Here is a 20,716-nt window from a genome sequence, read left to right on the forward strand (position 1 = left end):
CGTTTTTGCTCCTATTTGGATTTTACCAAATATTTAGGTACCTTGCATCAAAGAAGTAAATAAAGACGTAAAAGTATTCCAAATGAATATAATTAACTCGATTTCAATGTAAATTTAACGTATTTATATATGATATTTTAGGTATATTTTGGGCTTAACAACAATTAAATCAAAGCACTTAAATTTAATTGTCTCTTAATCATGGATTAAGCTTAAAATGATTTTGTCAAATCAAAATCTTGTGGAAAGGTGTTTGAACAAACTCCCCCATTTTGATGTTGGCAAAATATTTAATTTATGGAACTCAGTATTGAAATTCCCATGATTGAATTACTTTTTATTCTTCTGAAATTACTCCCCCGTAAGGGTTGCATATATTGTCTTAACTTGACTCTAAACCTTCTAAGATTTAATTGAGTAATAAGGGAAGACATATTTATACTGACTTAGTTCAATCCTAGACCTTCTAAGATCTAATTCAGATGAGCCTAGGTCAATTTTCAGAAGAGTTTAACGTTTACTCAGTTTGATACATGAATAGTTTTGGTATCAGAGTTTATGTGTGGATGTATCAGAGTTAATGTGTACTGAGTATATTTTTAATTTGAATTTATTTGTTTGTTCAATTTTAGACAGATCAGCATATAATAGTAAGCATCACTTATGAAAAACAATGTGAATGAAAAGATGCTTAAGATGATATAAATGGTCAGCATACAAAATACACAAGTCAATTTCTTAAAGCTAATCTATTTTCTATTGACTTGAGCTATCCCTTTGCCTTTGTCTTTGGCTTTCCTCTTTTGCTGATTGCCTGAAGTTTCTCCTGCCGTTGGCTGAGTTCCATCAGCTTGTTCTTTCTCCCCCGTTTTGCCACCATCAGGCGGAGGAGGGATGAAGGTTTCATTAAGAGCAGCACGAGTTAGCTTGACCGAATATGCCTTGAGACGTTTCGTGCTTTCAAATAACCCATCAAACACTGGGACTCCATCATCCAGAACTGAACCGGGGACTCGAACAGATGCACTGATCATGCTGAGTATGTATTCCTATGATTTACTTAGCCATGATATTGCGTCAGTTAGCTAGGCATAAGATTGATGGTACATGCGAAGTACAGCCTTGTCGTAAATGTCACGTTGAGCGTTTGTGTGACGCACATGTCTAAATAGGCTTTGAGTAGTTTGTAGGATGGTATTGGTTTTAACCAAGTCAGTTTCCATTTCCTCTTTACTCAGGTTTAGAAGACGGACAGCTTCGCTAATTTCATCCATTGAACATTGGGAAGTTGAGGAGAGAAGGTCTCGAGTGCCAGTCAGCTGGGTAAAATAGTGACTTAACTCAGTAGAGGTAGCATAGCCCATGTTGACTGCAGGTCAGTGATTTGATCCCTTAGAGGCGAATCATCTAGGAGGTCAATGACTGGAGATTTGTAGGCCTTCTTCTTAAGCCTTTTCAACTTTTTGGTCTTTGGAGGAGAAGGGTCAGCAGGAATGGAATCAAGAGATGATTCTACCCCAAGATCAGTGTTGAGGCCTTCCATGACCATTTCTTTCTCTGTGAGCTCAGCATCAACTGTCTTACTCTGTACAGCTAGACTTTCAACTTGCTCAATATTCCCTGTTTGTTCTTGCTCAGCATGAGCTTCTTGATGTTGCTCAACATCCTCATCATTATCATACTGACCTTCATTGTTGCTTAGTTCTTCTGCTTCTTGATCAGCAGGAATTTGCTCAAGGTCAATCTCTTGGCTTCTTATGAAGTGAGAATCATCAGGAACTGCAAAACCAAGAGGGACAACATCAACTAGACTCAGATCAGAAGTTTTTTTCTTCTTCTTCAGATGGGTTTCCTCACTTTCCAGTTCATCAGGCTCATCTTGCCTCTTTCTTTTCTCTGCTGACTTACCCTGCTCAGCATCAACTTTCTTCCCCTTTGAGACAATCCGGATTTTCTTCGGAACAACATCAACATCTTTTGAGCTGGTTTGGATTGCTTTGCGTTTCTTCTCTCGCTTGGTTTGGTCAGCAGGTTCGGTTATAGCGATGTTTTCTTCCTGAGGTTGCTCATCATCAACTTCCTCCTGAGTTTCCTTGATGACCCCTTTTCCCTTCTTGGGCTTGATGGGTTGGTCATATACTAACCTGAACAACAATGCAGCCGTGATTTCAGTTCCCCAGGTTTCTGTTTCATTAATCAAGTCGATTTGATGATCTTCGAGGATTCTGGTTATAAGAGAACCCAGCCTGAGCTTGATAGTACTCCGTTGGAGTGCTCCTACCAGAAATACGGGTATGTTGAGAGGCCTGTAGGTCAGCATGTGCCAAATGAAGCACTGCTCAAAGTTTGAAGCTGATGATGCTGAGTTGATTTTTGGGAAGATGAAGTTAGTCAGGAGATAGTGAGCCATCTTTTGATTTTGACCCATGCATGTACTGGGTATTTCTCCTTTGTGATTCGCTGGTTTACAGAACGTTGCAATGTGATCAAGCTTTTATTTAGTAGTCCTGAATTCCGTTCCGGTGTTTGGCAGATTTAGTAAGGTTGTGAGATAGGATGGGGTAATCGTTAGCTTCTTACCTTTAACGTGGGTTACCAGATGGTCAGCATCATTTCCATCAACACAGAGGTTGGAGTAAAATTCCTGTACTAACCTAGGGTAGGTTCTACCAGCAAGTGAAAAGAGTCCAGCCCATTCATTTTTCTCAATCCATTCATAGAACGGTTGTTCATCCGTTATGAAGCTTGGAGAGAACCATCGACATCGAAGAACCTCATGATTCTTTACGCTTGGGTATACTTTAACAAAGAATTTTTCATTGGGCTGCTTGTCCTTCTTCTTCTTCTTCTTCTTCTTCTTTGAAGAGGTTGCGAGGTCAGTTTTGGGGTTCTTGTTTGGACTTTGGTCATGCTGACCTTGTTATTTAGTGGGAGTCTCGCTATGCTCCTGTTGAGGAGGAGACTTACGGTTTTCATCGGTGTGGTCGTCGTTGTAACCACCACCGAAGAGATTTTGGGAATTCGTCATGATTTACGAATTTTTGAGAGGATTTTGGGTTTTTGAGAGAGAGAAATTTGAATGCCAAGAATTTTGAGTGTAAGGAGTTCTAAGTGGGGATTCTTCCACTATTTATAGAGGTGCGAATTGATCCTATTCGTTGAACTAGCCGTTTTACCTCGAGATGATCAACCGACAGAGATTCTGGCATTTATGACACGTTCGACGCATGGGTTTTCTGATTATTGCTTACGTTATCCTAGGTGGCTATTTAATACGTGTGCTAGCATTTAATGTTTTAAATGGGTTTTACTCAGCATTGAGAATATCAAACGCTTGAGATTCTGAGTAGTCAGTTTTACATAGGATAGTTGTTTGTGGGCTTAGTAACTTAGCTTAGGATAATCACTTAGCATGTATGTCTACTCAGCATAGGGTGATTTCATGTCATTTTTAACTTAGCATGCAACAGTTACTAATTTATCACAAATCACTCAGCATGGTAATCACTCAACATTCAATTAAGCACACAGAATTATTGAAGAGGATTAGACATACCGATAGCTTCCCTTAATATGTTAAATTGCTCACGAGCCAAGAGCTTCGTAAAGATATCTGCAAGCTGTTCATTTGTTGATACGTAGGTCAGCTTGATCTCACCCTTGAGTACATGATCTCTGATAAAGTGATGTCTTATGCTGACATGCTTCATCATGCTGTGTTGAATTGGATTCTTAGATAAGTCAATGACACTCTTGTTGTCACATTTGACCTCTATTGTTTCTGTTTTGACACCATAATCCTCAAGTTGTTACTTAATCCCTAGGACTTGGGCCACACAGCTTCCAGCAGCAATATACTCAGCTTCAGTTGTAGACAAGGCCACTGATGACTGCTTCTTAATAAACCACGAAACCATACAGCTTCCTAGGAAATGACATCCTCCTGAAGTGCTTTTTCGTTCTAGCTTATCTCGCCCATAGTCAGCATCAGTATATCCAATCAGTGTAAAGTCACTTGTATTTGGATACCATAAGCCTGCATTAACTGAGCTCTGTAAATATCTGAAAATTCTTTTTACAGCTATTAAGTGAGATTCCGTGGGGTCAGCTTGATATCTTACGCAATAACATACTGAGTACTGAATGTCAGGTCTACTAGCAGTAAGATAGAGTAGAGAGCCTATCATACCTCGATATAATTTGCTATCTACATACTTACCTTTTTCGTCAGCACAAAGGACAGTGTCAGTACCCATTGGGGTTGATATGGTTTTACATTCTTCCATATCAAACTTCTTTAGCATTTCTTTAGCGTATTTAGACTGACTAATGAAGATGCCATTCTTACCTTGCTTGATTTGAAGTCCAATGAAGAAGTTGAGTTCGCCCATCATAGACATTTCGAACTCAGTTTGCATCTGTTTGCTAAACTCTTTGCACATAGAGTCGTCAGTAGCACCAAAAATTATGTCATCTACGTAAATTTGTGCAAGTAGGGTATTTTTACCCTTTTTCTTAATGAACAAGGTTGTGTCAGCTTTGCCTCTAACATAGTTCCTGGTCAGCAGGAAGTTGGTCAACCTCTCATACCAAGCTCTTGGAGCTTGCTTTAGGCCATATAGGGCCTTTTTGAGTTTATAAACGTGGTTTGGAAATTTTGGATCTTCAAACCCTGGAGGCTGACTAACATATACCTCTTCGTTTATAAAGCCATTAAGAAATGCACTCTTAACATCCATTTGATATAATTTAAAGTTCATGAAACTAGCATAGGCACACAGTATACGTATAGCTTCTAACCTAGCAACGGGTGCAAAGGTTTCACCGTAGTCAATGCCCTCTTGCTGACTATAGCCTTGGGCTACAAGTCGGGCTTTATTTCTGACTACGTTGCCTTGCTCGTCTAATTTATTTCTAAAGACCCACTTAGTTCCTATGGTCTTTTGATTCCTAGGTTTAGGTACTAAATTCCATACCTCATTTCTTGTGAATTGATCAAGCTCTTCTTGCATAGCGTTGATCCAATATTCATCGTGCTCAGCATCAGCGAAATTCCTTGGCTCATGCATTGAGACGAAGTCAACATTGCTGTGGTACTTCCTGAGCTGATCTTTTGTCATCAGCATCAAGAATGGACTTCTACGAATGTCCTCTTGGAATTTTTATTTCTTTGGGCAATGTTGAGTTGTTTGGGACATGTGTTTCTACAATCTCTGCAGGAATAGATTGGTCAGCAAAGGTTATTTCAATTTCTTGCTTACCTTTGGTCAGCCCTTGTATTGATGACTCAGAGGCTCCATTTTGATCAGCGGAAGCTGAGCTTGGTTCATCTTCATCGAGCTGAGTTGACTTTCCTGCAGGGTCAGCTTCATCGAACTCAATATGGACAGACTCTTCTACAATCTGAGTTCGTTTATTATACACCCTATATGCTTTGCTATTAGTTGAGTACCCTAAAAAGATCGCTTCGTCAGCTTTAGCATCAAATTTTGCAAGATTATCTTTTGTGTTGAGTATAAAACATTTACACCCAAAAGCACGAAAGTAGCCAATGTTGGGCTTTCGTCCTTTCCAAAGTTCATATGGGGTTTTCTTAAGAATAGGTCTAACTAAAGCCCTATTAAGAATGTAGCATGCTGTGTGGACAGCTTCACCCCAGAAATACTTTGGAAGCCTATTTTCACTCAGCATTGTCCTAGCAATTTCGACAATTGTTCTGTTCTTCCTTTCAACAGCCCCATTTTGTTGTGGTGTTCTAGGAGCAGAGAAATTGTGGTCAATACCACTGGCTTCACAGAATTCATCAAACTGTTGGTTTTTTAATTCTCCACCATTGTCACTTCTAATATGAGCTACTTTTAGGTCTTTGTCATTTTCAAGTTTCTTAATCAATGTTGTAAACATCTAAAATGTTTCATCCTTGCTACTCAGCAAGATGATCCAAGTGTACCGAGAGAAATCGTCTACAATGACTAAGGAAAATTTCTTACCTCCCAAGCTGAGTGGCTGGACAGGTCCGAAAAGATCCAAGTGTAGTAATTCCAATGGTCTCTTGGTTGAGACAATATTTTTACTTTGAAATGACTTCTTAGTTTGTTTACCTTGCTGACAAGCGTTACACAATTGATCTTTTTCAAATTTAAGTTTGGGCAATCCCTCAACTAGTTGCTTTCTAGCTAATTTGGCAAGACGGTCCATGCTTACATGACCAAGTCTTCTATGCCATAGCCAGGAGTTATCCTCTTTAGACACTAAGCATATATTTTTAGAAAACTGTTTTTCTAAACTCAGCATGTATACATTGTCTACACGAGGGGCAGTTAAAATCAATTCGTTTGTTTTTCTCTCGAGTATTTGACACTGAGTATCATCAAATACAACCTTTCTGCCGCTCTTGCAAAGCTGAGCTACACTCAGCAGATTGTATTTGAGACCTTTAACTAAAGAGACCGACTCAATAGTAGGGTTACCTCCGATAGTACCCGAGCCGACTATCTTACCCTTCTTATTGTCTCCAAAGCTTACACTTCCACCTCGTTTAAGCTCTAGTGTGATGAATTGAGTTTCATCACCAGTCATGTGCCTCGAGCATGCGCTGTCTATATACCACAGTTTTGATTTCTCCATGCATCTAAGGCTCACCTCATTATTGTGTTCCTCCTGGTCAGTTTCATCAGAGAGGTCAGCATGCTCAGATTGAGTGTGGTCAGCAGCGTCATCAGCCATGAAACATATGTTAGCCGATTCAGTGGCTTCAACTTCTGATGATGTTGAGTCACTGTCACTCCATGTGGCCACCATCACCTTTTTGCTTCCCTTCTTGTCTTTCTTTAGATTAGGGCAGCTTGACTTAATGTGCCTAGTTTGATGGCACTCAAAGCATGTGACAGATTTGGAACTGTCCTTTTTGTATTTTTCGCTGGACTCAGCTTTGTACCTGTCATTTCTTCTGAAAGGCCTCTTGCTGTTCTTTTCATTCTTTCTGAACAGCTTCTTCATTTTCCTTGTGAACATGGCCATCTCCTCATCATCTGATGAGCCAGCTTCGGTTGAGTCAGCTTTCATGACAAGTGATTTTTGTTTCTTATCTTCTAACTTTTCTTTCTCTTTTTCTTCAAAATTCTTCATTGAGATCTCATGAGTCAGGAGAGATCCGATCAGCTCGTCATACTTATATGTGGTCAAGTCTTGAGCTTCCTCCACAACCGTTTTCTTTGCTTGCCAGCTTTTTGGTAAGCTTCTCAAGATTTTCTTCACTTGTTCTTCTTCAGTGAAGTTCTTGCCGAGTCTCTTTAGCTCGTTTATGATGTTGGTGAATCTAGCGTTCATTCCAGAGATGTCCTCATTGTCATTCATCTCGAACAGCTCGTACAGTCTCATGTGTTGATTCACCTTTGATTCCTTGACCTTGCTTGTTCCTTCGTAGGTTACTTCAAGCTTTTTCTAGATCTCTTGTGCTGACTCACAACCTGATATTTTATTGTACTCTGCAGCATCTAGAGCACAGTGAAGCATATTGATAGCCGAAGCATTATTTTGTAATTTTCTAAGGTCATCTTCTGACCACTCAGTTTCACTCTTGACAACTTTCTCATTGTCAACAGTTTTATATGGCACGTAAGGGCCTTGTACAATTGCAAGCCAAGCACTCATGTTTGTGGCTTGAATAAAGTTTTTCATCCTATTCTTCCAGAATGTATAATTAGATCCGAAGAATAGGGGAGGCCGACTAATTGATAATCCCTCAGGGAGTATCTGTGTTGTTTGATTCCCGGGAAGGAAATGAGTGCTGTTCTCAGCCATTTATCGGGATCAGCTCAAGATAGTTATATCTTTGAGTAGTGAGCTTAGGCTCTGATACCACTTGTTGGTCCCGTGTGATTAGTTCCAAGGGGGGGGGGTTAGGAACTAATGTAACTTCTTGGATAATTAATCTTGCTGACTTAATAATTTTAGTGAGTTTATCAACTCAGCTTTGGCCAGCTTGGCCGATCTTAGTGTAAGACAGCTTTAGTCAGATGTTGACTAAGACTGTTTCACTTGCGAGTTGGGAATTGACACTTTTGTGGTCAGCTTCCAACTCATCACTCTAATTTACTCAGTGTCAGCTTTAAACAGTTTATATGCTGAGTAAATATAACAAACAGCACATGCACACACACACACACACACACACACACACACACACACACACATATATATATATATTGAGAGAGTTAGAAGTTACTCAGCATGACTTATCCTGGTTCGGCCTCTCCGCCTACGTCCAGTCCCCAGACTCCTCCGGGCTTTTAGAATCCAATACTGATCTCTTTAAGGGTAGAGTACAAACCGGTTATAAGGAAGTTGAATATGCAAGAGTATCTTCCTCTATTCGTCTACTCAACTCCTACTAAGTGCTACAACCCAGCACCTAGATTTCTCTACCACTGAGTATTTACAACCAAATACTCAGCACAACACTCTCAATTCACGATTGATACAATTTGCTCTTTTTCAGATAAAGAACACTTTAGATGATTACAAAACAATCAATCTAGCATTTACACAGGGATAGAAAGTTGGTGTAAGATTTCTTTCTTATTTTTTAGTGCTTTGAGCTTGTATTTTTCTCTCTTGTATATTCTGTAATTCGGCAATGATCCAAGAGGATTGTTTGTCCTTTTATAGTTGTATTTTGAGGATCAAATGATTTGAATTTGATTTGTACGTTGAATCCAAAACGGCTCTTTTGGGGGACAACCTTCTGGTCAGCTTCAGATGTGCAGGCCAATCTTGTTTTCTGATTTCTTCAGATGTCAGGCTTGTCTTCTTCCTACAGGCTTTGTCTTCTTGCGGCAGTTTGTCTTATAGCAATGACTAGTTGACCCATGCATCTCGGAATTTGGATTTTGCGTAATTCCAAGGCTTCAATTATTGGTGCAGACAGTTGTCGGATTTTTCCTTTAGCTAACGGATCATTCATGCTGTCCTGAAGATCACTCAGCTTCACTTCGCTAGTCATTGTCTTTGATTGTCACCAATTCTCATACTAAGTTCTTTTTCACTCAGCTTCCATGGCCAGCTTCGTTCTGCAGGATCTAGTTCTGAAGCAGACTTCTTTTATGCTGAGTTCCGTTCCACTCAGCTTCTTTGATCAGCTTCATTCTTAAGTTGTTGTTTTGAAGATGGCTTATCTTCTCTTGTGCTGAGTTGCTCTTCACTCAGCTTGTGTTGTGTTCTCATGCTGACTTTGTCCTGTCTTAATTTTTATTTCCTTTTGCATTTATATTTATACTCAATATTGAACAAACGGATTAGTACAATTAAATCAAAGCATTTAAATTTAATTGTCTCTTAATCATGGATTAAACTTAAATGATTTTGTCAAATCAAAATCTTGTGGAAAGGTGTTTCAACAGTTGGGGCGTCCATGGCAATTTGATCAAGACGCTACCGATGCCGGGAAGAATAACACCTATCGGTTTGTAAAGGATGGAGTTCGATATGTGTTAACACCTCTAGTGGGAGAGACCAAGAACAAAGGGAATTCTACCTTGATCGTTTGCCCATCTCACAAGGCGTTTATTAACGAGTGTGAGGAGAGTCAAATAGTCTATGTAGTGATGGTAAAGTCTAGCACACCGACGGCTGCGGTAGGAAGTGAAGACGGTGAAGTTTCGGAAGATGTGGGGAGATTGCTCAATGAGTTTCGTGACGTCTTTCCGGAAGAGTTACCGTATGGGCTGCCACCTCTACGGGACATCCAACACCATATTGATCTAGTGCCGGGAGCTAGCTTGCCTAGTCTTCCTCACTACCGGATGAGTCCCAAAGAGAGTGAAGTGATGAAGGAGAAGGTGGAGGAGTTGATAAGAATGGGCTACTTTAGGGAGAGTATGAGTTCGTGTGCGGTACCAGCTTTGTTGACACCCAAGAAAGATGGGTCGTGGAGGATGTGTGTGGATAGTCAGGCCATCAACAAGATTACCATACGGTACAAGTTCCCGATTCCCCGACTTGATGATATGCTTGACCAATTGGGTGGGTCCAAGGTCTTTTCAAAGATCGACTTGAGGAGTGGGTACCACTAAATTCGGATTAAGGCGAGAGATGAGTGGAAGACGGCATTTAAGACGCGTGATGGATTATATGAGTGGCTAGTGATGCCATTCGGGATGACCAATGCACCGAGCACTTTCATGAGATTAATGAACCAAGTCTTACGCCCGGTGATTGGGAAGTTTGTGGTGGTCTACTTCGATGACATTCTCATCCATAGCAAGACACTCGAAGAACACGTGGAGCATTTGCGGGCTGTCTTAGTGTTACTTCGGGAGAACCAACTCTTTGCCAACACAAAGAAGTGTGATTTCGTGATGGAAAGTTTGGTGTTTCTCGGGTATGTGATTAGTGGGGATGGCATCCGGGTGGATGAAGAGAAAGTTAGAGCTATTCGGGAGTGGCCGACTCCGAAGACCGTTGGGGACATTAGGAGCTTTCACGGGTTGGCTACCTTCTATAGACGGTTCATCCGGAATTTCAGCGCTATTGTGGCCCCTATAACCGAATGCTTGAAGAAGGGCAGAGGCTTCAAGTGGGAATACGAGCAAGATAGTAGCTTCGCATTGATAAAGGAAAAGCTAAGCACCGCTCCGGTTTTAACATTTCCTGATTTTGATAAGCTCTTTGAAGTTGAGTGTGACGCGAGTGGAGTAGGAGTTGGGGGAGTATTGATGTAAGAGAGGAGGCCTATTGCTCATTTCAGTGAGAAGTTGTGTGACTCGAGACAAAAATGGGCCACCTACGACAAGGAATTCTATGCGGTAGTGCGGGCTTTCAAGACGTGGGAGCACTATCTCATTGGAAACGAGTTCATGTTGTATACCGACCACCAAGCCCTCAAGTACTTGGGAAGTCAGAAGCAGCTCCGGAGTTCCATGCATGCTAGATGGTCTGCTTTTGTGGATAACTTCCCCTATAAGCTTCTCCACAAAGCGGGTCAACAAAACAAAGTCGCGGATGCTTTGAGTCGAAGGGTAGCACTCCTCAAAACAGTAGCCTTGGAGTTAGTAGACTTTGAGCACATCAAGGGGGAGTATCTTAACGATCCAGACTTTGGGAGCGAGTGGGAGAAGTGTAGGAACGGTGCCGAGGGAGGCGAGTACCAGTTGGTGGATGGGTTCCTTATGAGGGGAAGTCAGTTGTGCCTTCCAAACACGTCCATACGAGAACGAGTGATCCAGGAACTACATGGAGGGGTGTTGGGGGCCAATTTGGTAGAGATAAGACCTTGGAAGCAGTTGGCTCTCGATACTTTTGGCCTAGGATAAGGAGAGATGTGGTGTATATCATAGAGCGATGTGAAATTTGCCAAACCTCCAAGGGGCATACTACCAATGCCAGATTACGTATGCACCTGCCGGTTCCAAAAACTATTTGGGAGGATCTTTTAATGGATTTTGTGTTGGGACTACCAAGGACTCAACGTGGTATGGATTCTATCTTCGTGGTGGTGGATAGATTTTCGAAGATGGCTCATTTCATCCCGTGCCGGAAGACTAATGACGCCACCGCCATTGCTAAGCTTTTCTTCCGAGAGGTGGTGAGGTTACGTGGGGTCCCAAAGAGCATAGTGTCGGATCGGGACACCAAGTTTGTTAGCCACTTTTGGCGAACTCTTTGGGCTATCCTCGGCACCACTTTGAAGTTTAGTACCACGGCTCACCCACAAACGGATGGGAAAACTGAAGCAGTCAACCGGATCTTGGGAAATCTATTAAGAAGCAAGTGTCGGGACAAACCCAAGATGTGGGATTATGTGCTTGCCCAAGCCGAGTTTGCCTACAACTCCGCCGTGAGTTCAACCACCGGGAAGTCACCTTTCGAAGTTGTGTACACCAAAGCCCCGAACCATTCGCTTAACTTGGGGGAAGTTCCGAAGGGAGAGAAGAAAAGTGTAGCGGCACACAATTTGGCCAATGACTACCACCAACTGCACCAAGAAGTTCGGCAAAGCATTGAGGAAAAGAATAGTAAGAACAAGGCCAAAGTCGATGAACACCGAAGAGATGTGCAGTTTGAGGTGGGGGATGAGGTGATGGTGTACTTGGGAAAAGAGCGCCTCCTGCATGCTCCTAGTAGCAAATTGAGGCCGAGGAAGTATGACCCCTATCAGATCACTAAGAAAATTAGTGCCAATGCCTACCAACTAACCCTTCCTAATTGGCTTGGGAAGATGTCTTCTTCTTTTAATGTGCAGGACCTTAGCTTGTGGAAACCGGAAGGAACGTTACCAACCAACGCGTCGGAGGCGGGGTCCGACTCTTTTAAAGAAGGGGAGAATGATGAGGGCATCCTGTCCCTAAGCCCGAGCTCGGAGCTAAGAGATGAGGAAAGTGAGAGTCGGGCTAACCAGCCAGGCACGCGAGGCGTGCTCGACAAGACGCGAGGCGTAAAGGACTCCCTTGTCGAAGAATTGTCCAGGAGATCAATGACGCGGGGCGCATCTCCAAGTACGCGAGGCGTGAAACCAGAGCCCGAAGTGAAGATTGTCCAAGAGGCCGACTACGCGCGGCGTACCACCAGGGAAGCCTCGCGTGAAGTCCATCAGCGAGGACCACCAGGATCAGAGGCTCCAATACGCGGGGCGTGAATCCGGAACGCCACGCGTGAAGTGCTCGTCGAAGACTCTCACATCTCAGTGGCTCAGTCACGCGGGGCGTACCAAGGTCCACGCGGGGCGTGTCCTGCCAGGAGAATACTTCTCCTCCAAGTTCTACCATTGGGGGGGGGGGGACCAATCCTGCCCTTGATTAATTATTGTTTTGCCATCACCCAATATTTACTAGGTTGCCATTAATTCTTACCCTTCCCATCCTACCCCTTGTCCTATGTTTTGTTAGAAACCCTATTCAAGGGCTTTTAGTCTTTCCCCTTTCATTTTGTTGGAGTATATAAGCTCTATTATTTGTAATGAAACCTAACTTTTATGAAATTTATCTAAAGCCTCCATTGGAGCTCAAGGTTCATCCTTGTTTTGGGTTTATTCAACCTTCAAGTTTAACTTGAAAAGATTGTATTCTTTGTGAGTTTACGATTAAAACTCTCAGTCGATTTCACGCTACATCATAACTAGTTATTTTACTATTTGTCATATTATATGTAAAAGTAAATTAATTGTTATATCACTATTCCGATTACTTTTTTCTGTCTAAATTGACCGAAACGACAATAGGTGAACACTTGGGGCTTAAGAGCTTTGTTCCGCCCTTTGTAGATGTTTCTGCAAATAGAGGCTGAGACATACTCAAAGAAGTAAATTATATTGATGTCATGGAACCGATTAAACTAAAAACTCAAGTTGATAGTTAGAACCTAATTATTATATTAATCTCGGACAATTTCTTCCTACTGAGTTTGCCAACATAATTGGGGCAGAAATCATATCCATCTTTGATGAAAATCTTGTAATGTTATAATATAAAGATTAGAAGATGATTATTAATAAAAGAGCCTAAATGAATGGCTGTAAATAAATTTATCTTTTAATACTTACATGTATATTTTGGCATAATGCCCAGATACTTTTCTTAAAAAAATAAACCTAGATACTTGTTCCTGATTGTAGCAATTCTGCTCGGATTAAAAGTCGGATTTGGATAGTATCCTAATTGGATTCAAATCTTTATTTAATTTAAAAATTTTAAAAAGGCTTAATACATAAATAACCCCTCAATTTGTTCAAATGTTGCAACTGCCCCCTCCAACTTTCAATTGTAACAACTTACCCCTTGAACTTGTCTAATTATAACAATTTACCCCTTAAACTTGTCCAATTGTAAAATATGACCCCAAATTGCTGACATGAACTGCAATTGAAGAAACACGTGAAATGCAAAATCTGCAACGCTCGTGGAGTGTGATAATCAGATCTTTGGCGTGATACGAATCCGGGAAAACGCTTTTACTGTTGCTTCAAGTACGGGGTAAAAAAAATTTCGATTTGGGGTTATATTTTACAATTGAACAAGTTTAAGGGGTAAGTTGTTACAATTGAAAGTTGAAGGGGGCAGTTGCAACATTTGGACAAGTTCAGGGGGTTATTTGTGTATTAGACCTTTTAAAAAATAGGAATAAAGTTAATTAGCTAATTAATTAATTAATTAAAAATACTAATCCTAGCGAGGAATTAGAATAAGTGTTCAACCAGAGACACAACAATAATTGATTTGAAAAAAAAATCACACTCTCTCCTCCCTCTTCCTAATTCGGCCGGTGCACCCTCATCTCTCTCCTGTGAGACTTTCTTAGTTCGTTAATTATTCAATCTTCCTTTTAAATAATTTCAGTGAGAGAAAAAGGTGATTAATGATACAAGTTCGTGGTTCTAAAGAGATTCTTTCACTGTCTACTTAAGATTAATCAAAACTCTAAAATGTAATTCTCAAATCCGTATTTGAGTCAATTTGATTAGTTGGGCAATAAAATCTTTCCATGAGAGATAAATATTTATTATATGTTTCATAACAAATAAATATTTACCAAGAATAATAAAATGCCAATAAATTATATGTTTAGTCTGGTTGCTTATGAAATTATGGATCGGTGCCTTCTATGTTTACTTTGTTTTTTACAAAGTAAGCTTTACTTTGTTTTTTATACCATAGAATGAGCTTACTTTGTCAAAAACATCCGATGGTGGAAAAAATAAAGTAATGCTTACTTTGTCAAAAACAAAGTAAGCATAGTCTAACCCACTACATCAGTGTTATGATTAGGATATTTTATATATTCATTCGTTTGTTTATATTTGAATTAATCTTTATAAATTTGAATTTAAACACAATCCTAATCTACACGTTTCCCATTTTCTTTTTCCAAAATAAAGGAAGGGCTTCCTACATGAATATCGGAATTAAAATTAAAATTATAACTAAATTATATTATTAAACTTAATCCTAAATATGTCATATATAATAAATAAAATATGCTTTTACTTTTAATTTAAAAATTCTAAACTCAAATTCATAAATTCTTTTAGATCATCAATTCATAAACACTAATTCTTAAAATAGACTAAATGTAATGATTTTATTACTTTAATATAATTTAAAATTATAACTTGACATAGTTGTAAATAATTTTTCAAATTTAAATTTCCATATAAATTTCCCATAAAGGAATACACCACTTAACCCTACATTTTTGGGGACGTGGCCCTTCTGAGTCCAAAGTTCTTTTTTCCTGGCAAATGCATGTAGGCTTGTCTAGTTTCCTACATTTGGGCCTGGTGGACCTATTGATTGAGGACTGGACCGTGGTAGGCTTGACGGCAAAGGATTGGTAATTGTCGGGCTTGTTGGCCCAGTAGTGGGCCCTAGTGGGGTTGATGACCCAGATTTGCTATATATTGGCTCCATACTTTTGTGTGAAACTCGTGTTGATTTAGGAATGAGATTCCAAACTGAATGTAGGCTTCCATCATGCTTTTCGGATCTTCGAAAAAGACATTCCAATTTTTTGGCACACCAACATTAAAAAGTTCGGAGACATTATTTTTCTGGGTCAAAATATTATACTTAGTACAAAATTACAATTAAGTCATATTATTAAACTTAATTCTTAATATGTTATTATTTTTTATATATTATGATTTTATATCATAATTTAAAAATTTTAGACTCTAATTCATAAATTATAAACTTTAAAAAATATATTCTAGACTTCTAATTCATACATTCTAATTCTTAAAATACATTAAAAGTACTGATTTTACTAGTTTGACATAATCCAAAATTATAATTTGATATAGTTATAAATAGTTTTTAAAAGATGAATTTTTGTGTAATTTTCCCTATCTTTTTCGTATAGCAATTTTTGATGTAACATTTCTTTTAATGTTTTTTTTTTTGTATATAGCAAATATAATTTCAATCAATTGTAATTTCACATGGTAATTTTATTTTTTATTTTATGTAAATAAATAGTATAGGTTATATTTTAATGTATAGTTGAAAAATAAAATAAAATAAAAGAAAAGATATATGAAAAAAGAAAAGAATAGAAGAAAAGAAATAAAATATATGAGAATAAACTCTTATTTTTCTAGCAAATCCTGCCAGCATTTTGATGAATTATTTCAGGTTATAAGCTTTCCACGTACTAAAGAGCTATGAATTTTCAAAGATTTCAAAAGAAACACAAAATGAGAAAGAAACCAAAATCGTGGCTCCTGATTTGTAGGTTGTTCCAACCATGTTCTTCAAGCTCGCCTACGATTTTCTTACCCAAATTTGTAGTGAAGTAGTGGGTAAAAAGTTGAGTATTTTCAAGAGCTAACTTGAGTAATGAATGTTCACATAGGAACTTAGTTATTCCTTTACAAAACTCAATCAAATTAACAAACAAATAATCAAACAAGCAATCAATCAATTAAACTCAGCAAAATCATTCTTTATCCTTTCGATTTTGAGTCGACTGCATTCAAATCCAGGTTCAGGTTTGTCTCAGTCGATTTCCAGTTCTCAATTCCAACTCAAAAACTCAATTAAGTTTATACTTTCTGATAATTATTTCTTCAATTTTAATCCATACAATTGTTACCCTATCATTCAAATTATTTAGTTTAATTCTATTATACAATTCATAATCATCGATTTCTCTTCTTATCAACAATTTGTCATTGTCATGTTCAACCTTAGCGTAAAGCTCCAACTCATAAAGCTTCAAATTGTTTTTTTTAGTAAAAAGTTAAACTAGTTGACCTCTCAAGCGAAACTGGGGACCTAAGAGGATATTTTTTTTATATCCAGTCCTTACATCCTTCGTTCAATTGTTCTATTTTAGAATTCAGGTTTAGGTGCATTAATCTTATTAATCGCAATTAGTTCATTAATTGCTAAAAATATTTATTATTCTATAGAGAAAATCTCCCTAGCACGTCTGCATTCATACATTTTTTTCCACGTGCACGTTTAGCATATATTACAAATGTATCACCAACACTTCTCAATTATTTACTTTGGAAACGTTTAGGAATAATTGTATCACAGATTTAAGTTTATAAATAAGAATTATACTTAAAGTTATTTTTTATTCAATTTAAAATAAGATTCTAATTTTTATCTTTCACTGAGAATATAAAACATTCCTAAACTGGAAAAAAGGAAATGGTTAGAGTTAAAGACTTTAATTGATGAATCCATTGGTGTTTTGAAATATTTAACAAAGAATTGCATATTCAAACGTAATTCATGAATCCATCAGTATTTTGAAATGCGATTTATTATTATTGTAAAAACATTAAGAATGAGGTTTAAAAAATGGGTATTTACAGGTGTGAAAATAGCTTTTCTGAATGGAAATTTAAATGAGGACATTCTTATGGATAAACTAGAAGGGTTTATGGTCGAAGGAAAGGAAAATATATGGTGTGTAAACTTCATATGTCAATATATAGACTAAAAATAGCTTCCCAATAATGGTATTTAAGTTCAATAATACCACACGTTTTTTTTGAATTTGAGGAAAACATCGTTGATCGATGTATATATCTGAAGTTAAGTGGAAGAATTTTACAATTCTAGTTTTGTATTGAAGACATCTTGCAACCAATGGTCTTGGTTTATTACGTTAAACCAGTGAATTTCCCTCCAAGAGCTTTGAAATGAAAGACATGAGTGAGCATCCTATATATTGGAATATAGATATTTCATAATGGATCATAGGATTATTGGCGTTGTCTCAGAAAGCTTATATTAACAAGGTTCTAGAGATTCAAGATGGAAAAATGCTTTGCAAGTGTTGTTCCAGTTTAACAAGGAGATAATTTAGTCTTGATCAATATCCAAAGAATGAATTAAAACATGATCGAATGAAAAACATTCCTTATACATCTATTGTTGGGAGTTCGATATATAAACATATTTGTAAGAGGTTAGTCTATTTTTGTTGTCGGAATGTTGGGCAGATATTAAAATAACCTAGGATTAGATCATTGAAAGCTGCAGAGAAAGTGTTGAGCTTCAAGTAAAGAATGATAATATGTTTAATTATAAGAGATATGATCATCCTAGGATGATTGGATATTCAAATTCAGATTATGGTGGATGTGTATATACAAGAAAATGCATATTTGACTATTTTTTCTTATTAGTGAGAGGAGCAATTTCATGGAATAGCGAAAATGAGGAAATAATTGCTACGTCCACCATGGAAGTTGAGTTTGTGGCATGATTTAAGGCCACGATTTAATGAGTTACGGCTGCAGAACTTTGTTTATAGACTTGGAGTTATCGAAAAAGGTTTGCCAAGCCACTGAATATTTATTGGGATAACTTTGCAACAGTCTTCTTTTTTTTAATACAACAAGTATTCCCCTGTAGAGAATATGGTATTAAGAGTATTTGATAAATCTGCAACAGTCTTCATCCGCAAGTTGATCATCTGTAAGAATAAAGTAAACCTGAATGAAGCCAAAGTTGACTTGTTCGCGAACAAAGTCATAATCGAGTTCAATATGTTTTTCCGAGCATGAATTACAAGATTGCTAGTGAGGTATATAGAACCAACATTGTCACATTATAATTGCACATGTGTATGAATGGGATAAACAAGATCATCAAGTAAAGAGCGAAGCCATAGTAGTTCAGATGTAGCATTTGCAACTGCTTTATACTCACTTTCCATAGATGATTGGCCTATGGTTGGTTGTTTTTAGGTGTGCCAATAGACTAGGTTGTTTCCAAGAAAGACATTGAAGGAACTAGTGGAGCGTCGATCATCAGGACAACCACCCCAATCATTGTCTGAATAACAGTGAATGTGTTCAATTTTGGTGGATGATTATAGTAAGCCATGATCAGAAGTACCTTGAATGTAGCGAAGGGCTCTCTTTACACATTTCCAATTTTCATCAGTAGGAGTGTGTAGAGATTGGCAAAGTTAATTAACTGCAAAAGCTATATCTGGATGAGTTAGAGTGAGATACTGAAGTGCTCGACCACGTTTCTGTATTCATCACTAGAGACAAGACGAGTACCAAGATCTTTAGATAAAGTAGAAGTATTGGCCATAGGAGTTTGAGTTGTTTTAGAGTCAATCACATTGACTCACTCAAATATGTCACTGATATATTTGCCTGACAGAGGTGGATGCCTTCGAACATATTTGATCTCAACACCCAGAAAATACTCAGCATGTCCCAAGTTACGAGTAGGAAATTCGGTCTTAATGTGTCGAATTGTTTGAAGAATGAGTGTAGAAGAAGTGCTAGTGACCAGAATATCATCAAAATAGCAAAGAATATAAATTTTATTCTGACAGCAGCACTTGATTAATAGTAAGTGATCCATTTGTGACATTGTGAAGCCGGGATGGTTTAGAAAATTCTCGAGTCAGGTGAACCATTCGTGCAGAGCTTGTTTGAGACCGTATGGGCTCTTCTTAAGAAGAAACATATGAGTTAGTTTGTCAACATCAATAAAACCATGAGGTTACTCCATAAAGATTTGTTTAGAGAGGTTACCATGGAGGAAGACATTTGAAACATCTAGTTGATTAATGAACCAACCATGCGAAGTAGCTAATGCGAGTATTGTGCGAATGGTAGTGGTCTTGACAACATGACTAAAAGTCGTTTATAGTCAATTCCTAATTGTTGTGTGAAACCACGAGCTACAAGACGTGCCTTGTATTGCTCAATTGATCCATCAGAGTGACATTTGATTCCAAAAAGCCAGAGAGACGTAATGATGTTTCAATTTTCAGGTTGGGGAACTAGGGTCGATGTACCATTATCCATAAGTGCTTTGATTTCTTCAGACATTGCCCCTCGCCATTCTTGGATTTTATTGGCTTTACTAAAGCACATCGGTTCTCTAATACTATGAGGATGAGATGCAAGAAGTGCCTCAAATCTTCCAATAGAATTAAAGGAAGAGTGTCGCAGTTGCATAGGATGGATCCTAAATGCTGTAGTTCGAGTATCAGATGTTGTTGCAGAAGATGGTGCTAGATGTGGAATTACAATGTTAGGGAGGGGTTCCTCCTAAAGAATGCTAATAGCTGTAAGAGCATGATGACACTCAATTTGTCTGCTAGCAGGAGTCGTCGAATTTCTTAATACCAGGGATACGGAGCTGATCATTCTTGGATTGGGAATTGTCGAGTCAGTCGAAGACTGAAACAACTAAGCAGCATGAGAAATGTACATAGCATGGCTGTCAGGAGAAGGAATCCGAGATTCATACTCGAAGGGGAGCTGAATGAACCTGTGGCAGATGAGACCATCGATGCAGATGAAAATTAAATATACATTTTCCTTAAAGAATAAGTTCAGAAACAAAAAGGATCAATCGAACATATTAGCATAAATATTATAGTTGTGGATCTGTTAACAAAAGGATTGTTCCCTAAAACATTTATTTAGCATGTTGAAAGAATGTGGATTTTCGGATACCATTATTCATATGTATGCTAATGTTTTATATATGTTATGATGCATTTGACAATTTAAGCTCATTTACTTATTGTTTCTTATATAAATTTATGAATCATGTTTCTTATAATTAGTATATATACATGAAGGCATTATGTGGATTAGACATTATCATTTCTCTTAGAAAGAAATTATTATTGGACCGTCATTGAATACCTTATTACATTTTATGTTAAGTATAAGACTTGTATTATAATTCATAGAATGGACTATATCGATAAACTAACGTACAACCGC

This window comes from Euphorbia lathyris, chromosome 6 (genome assembly GCF_963576675.1).
Source record: "Euphorbia lathyris chromosome 6, ddEupLath1.1, whole genome shotgun sequence".
NCBI lineage: Eukaryota > Viridiplantae > Streptophyta > Magnoliopsida > Malpighiales > Euphorbiaceae > Euphorbia > Euphorbia lathyris.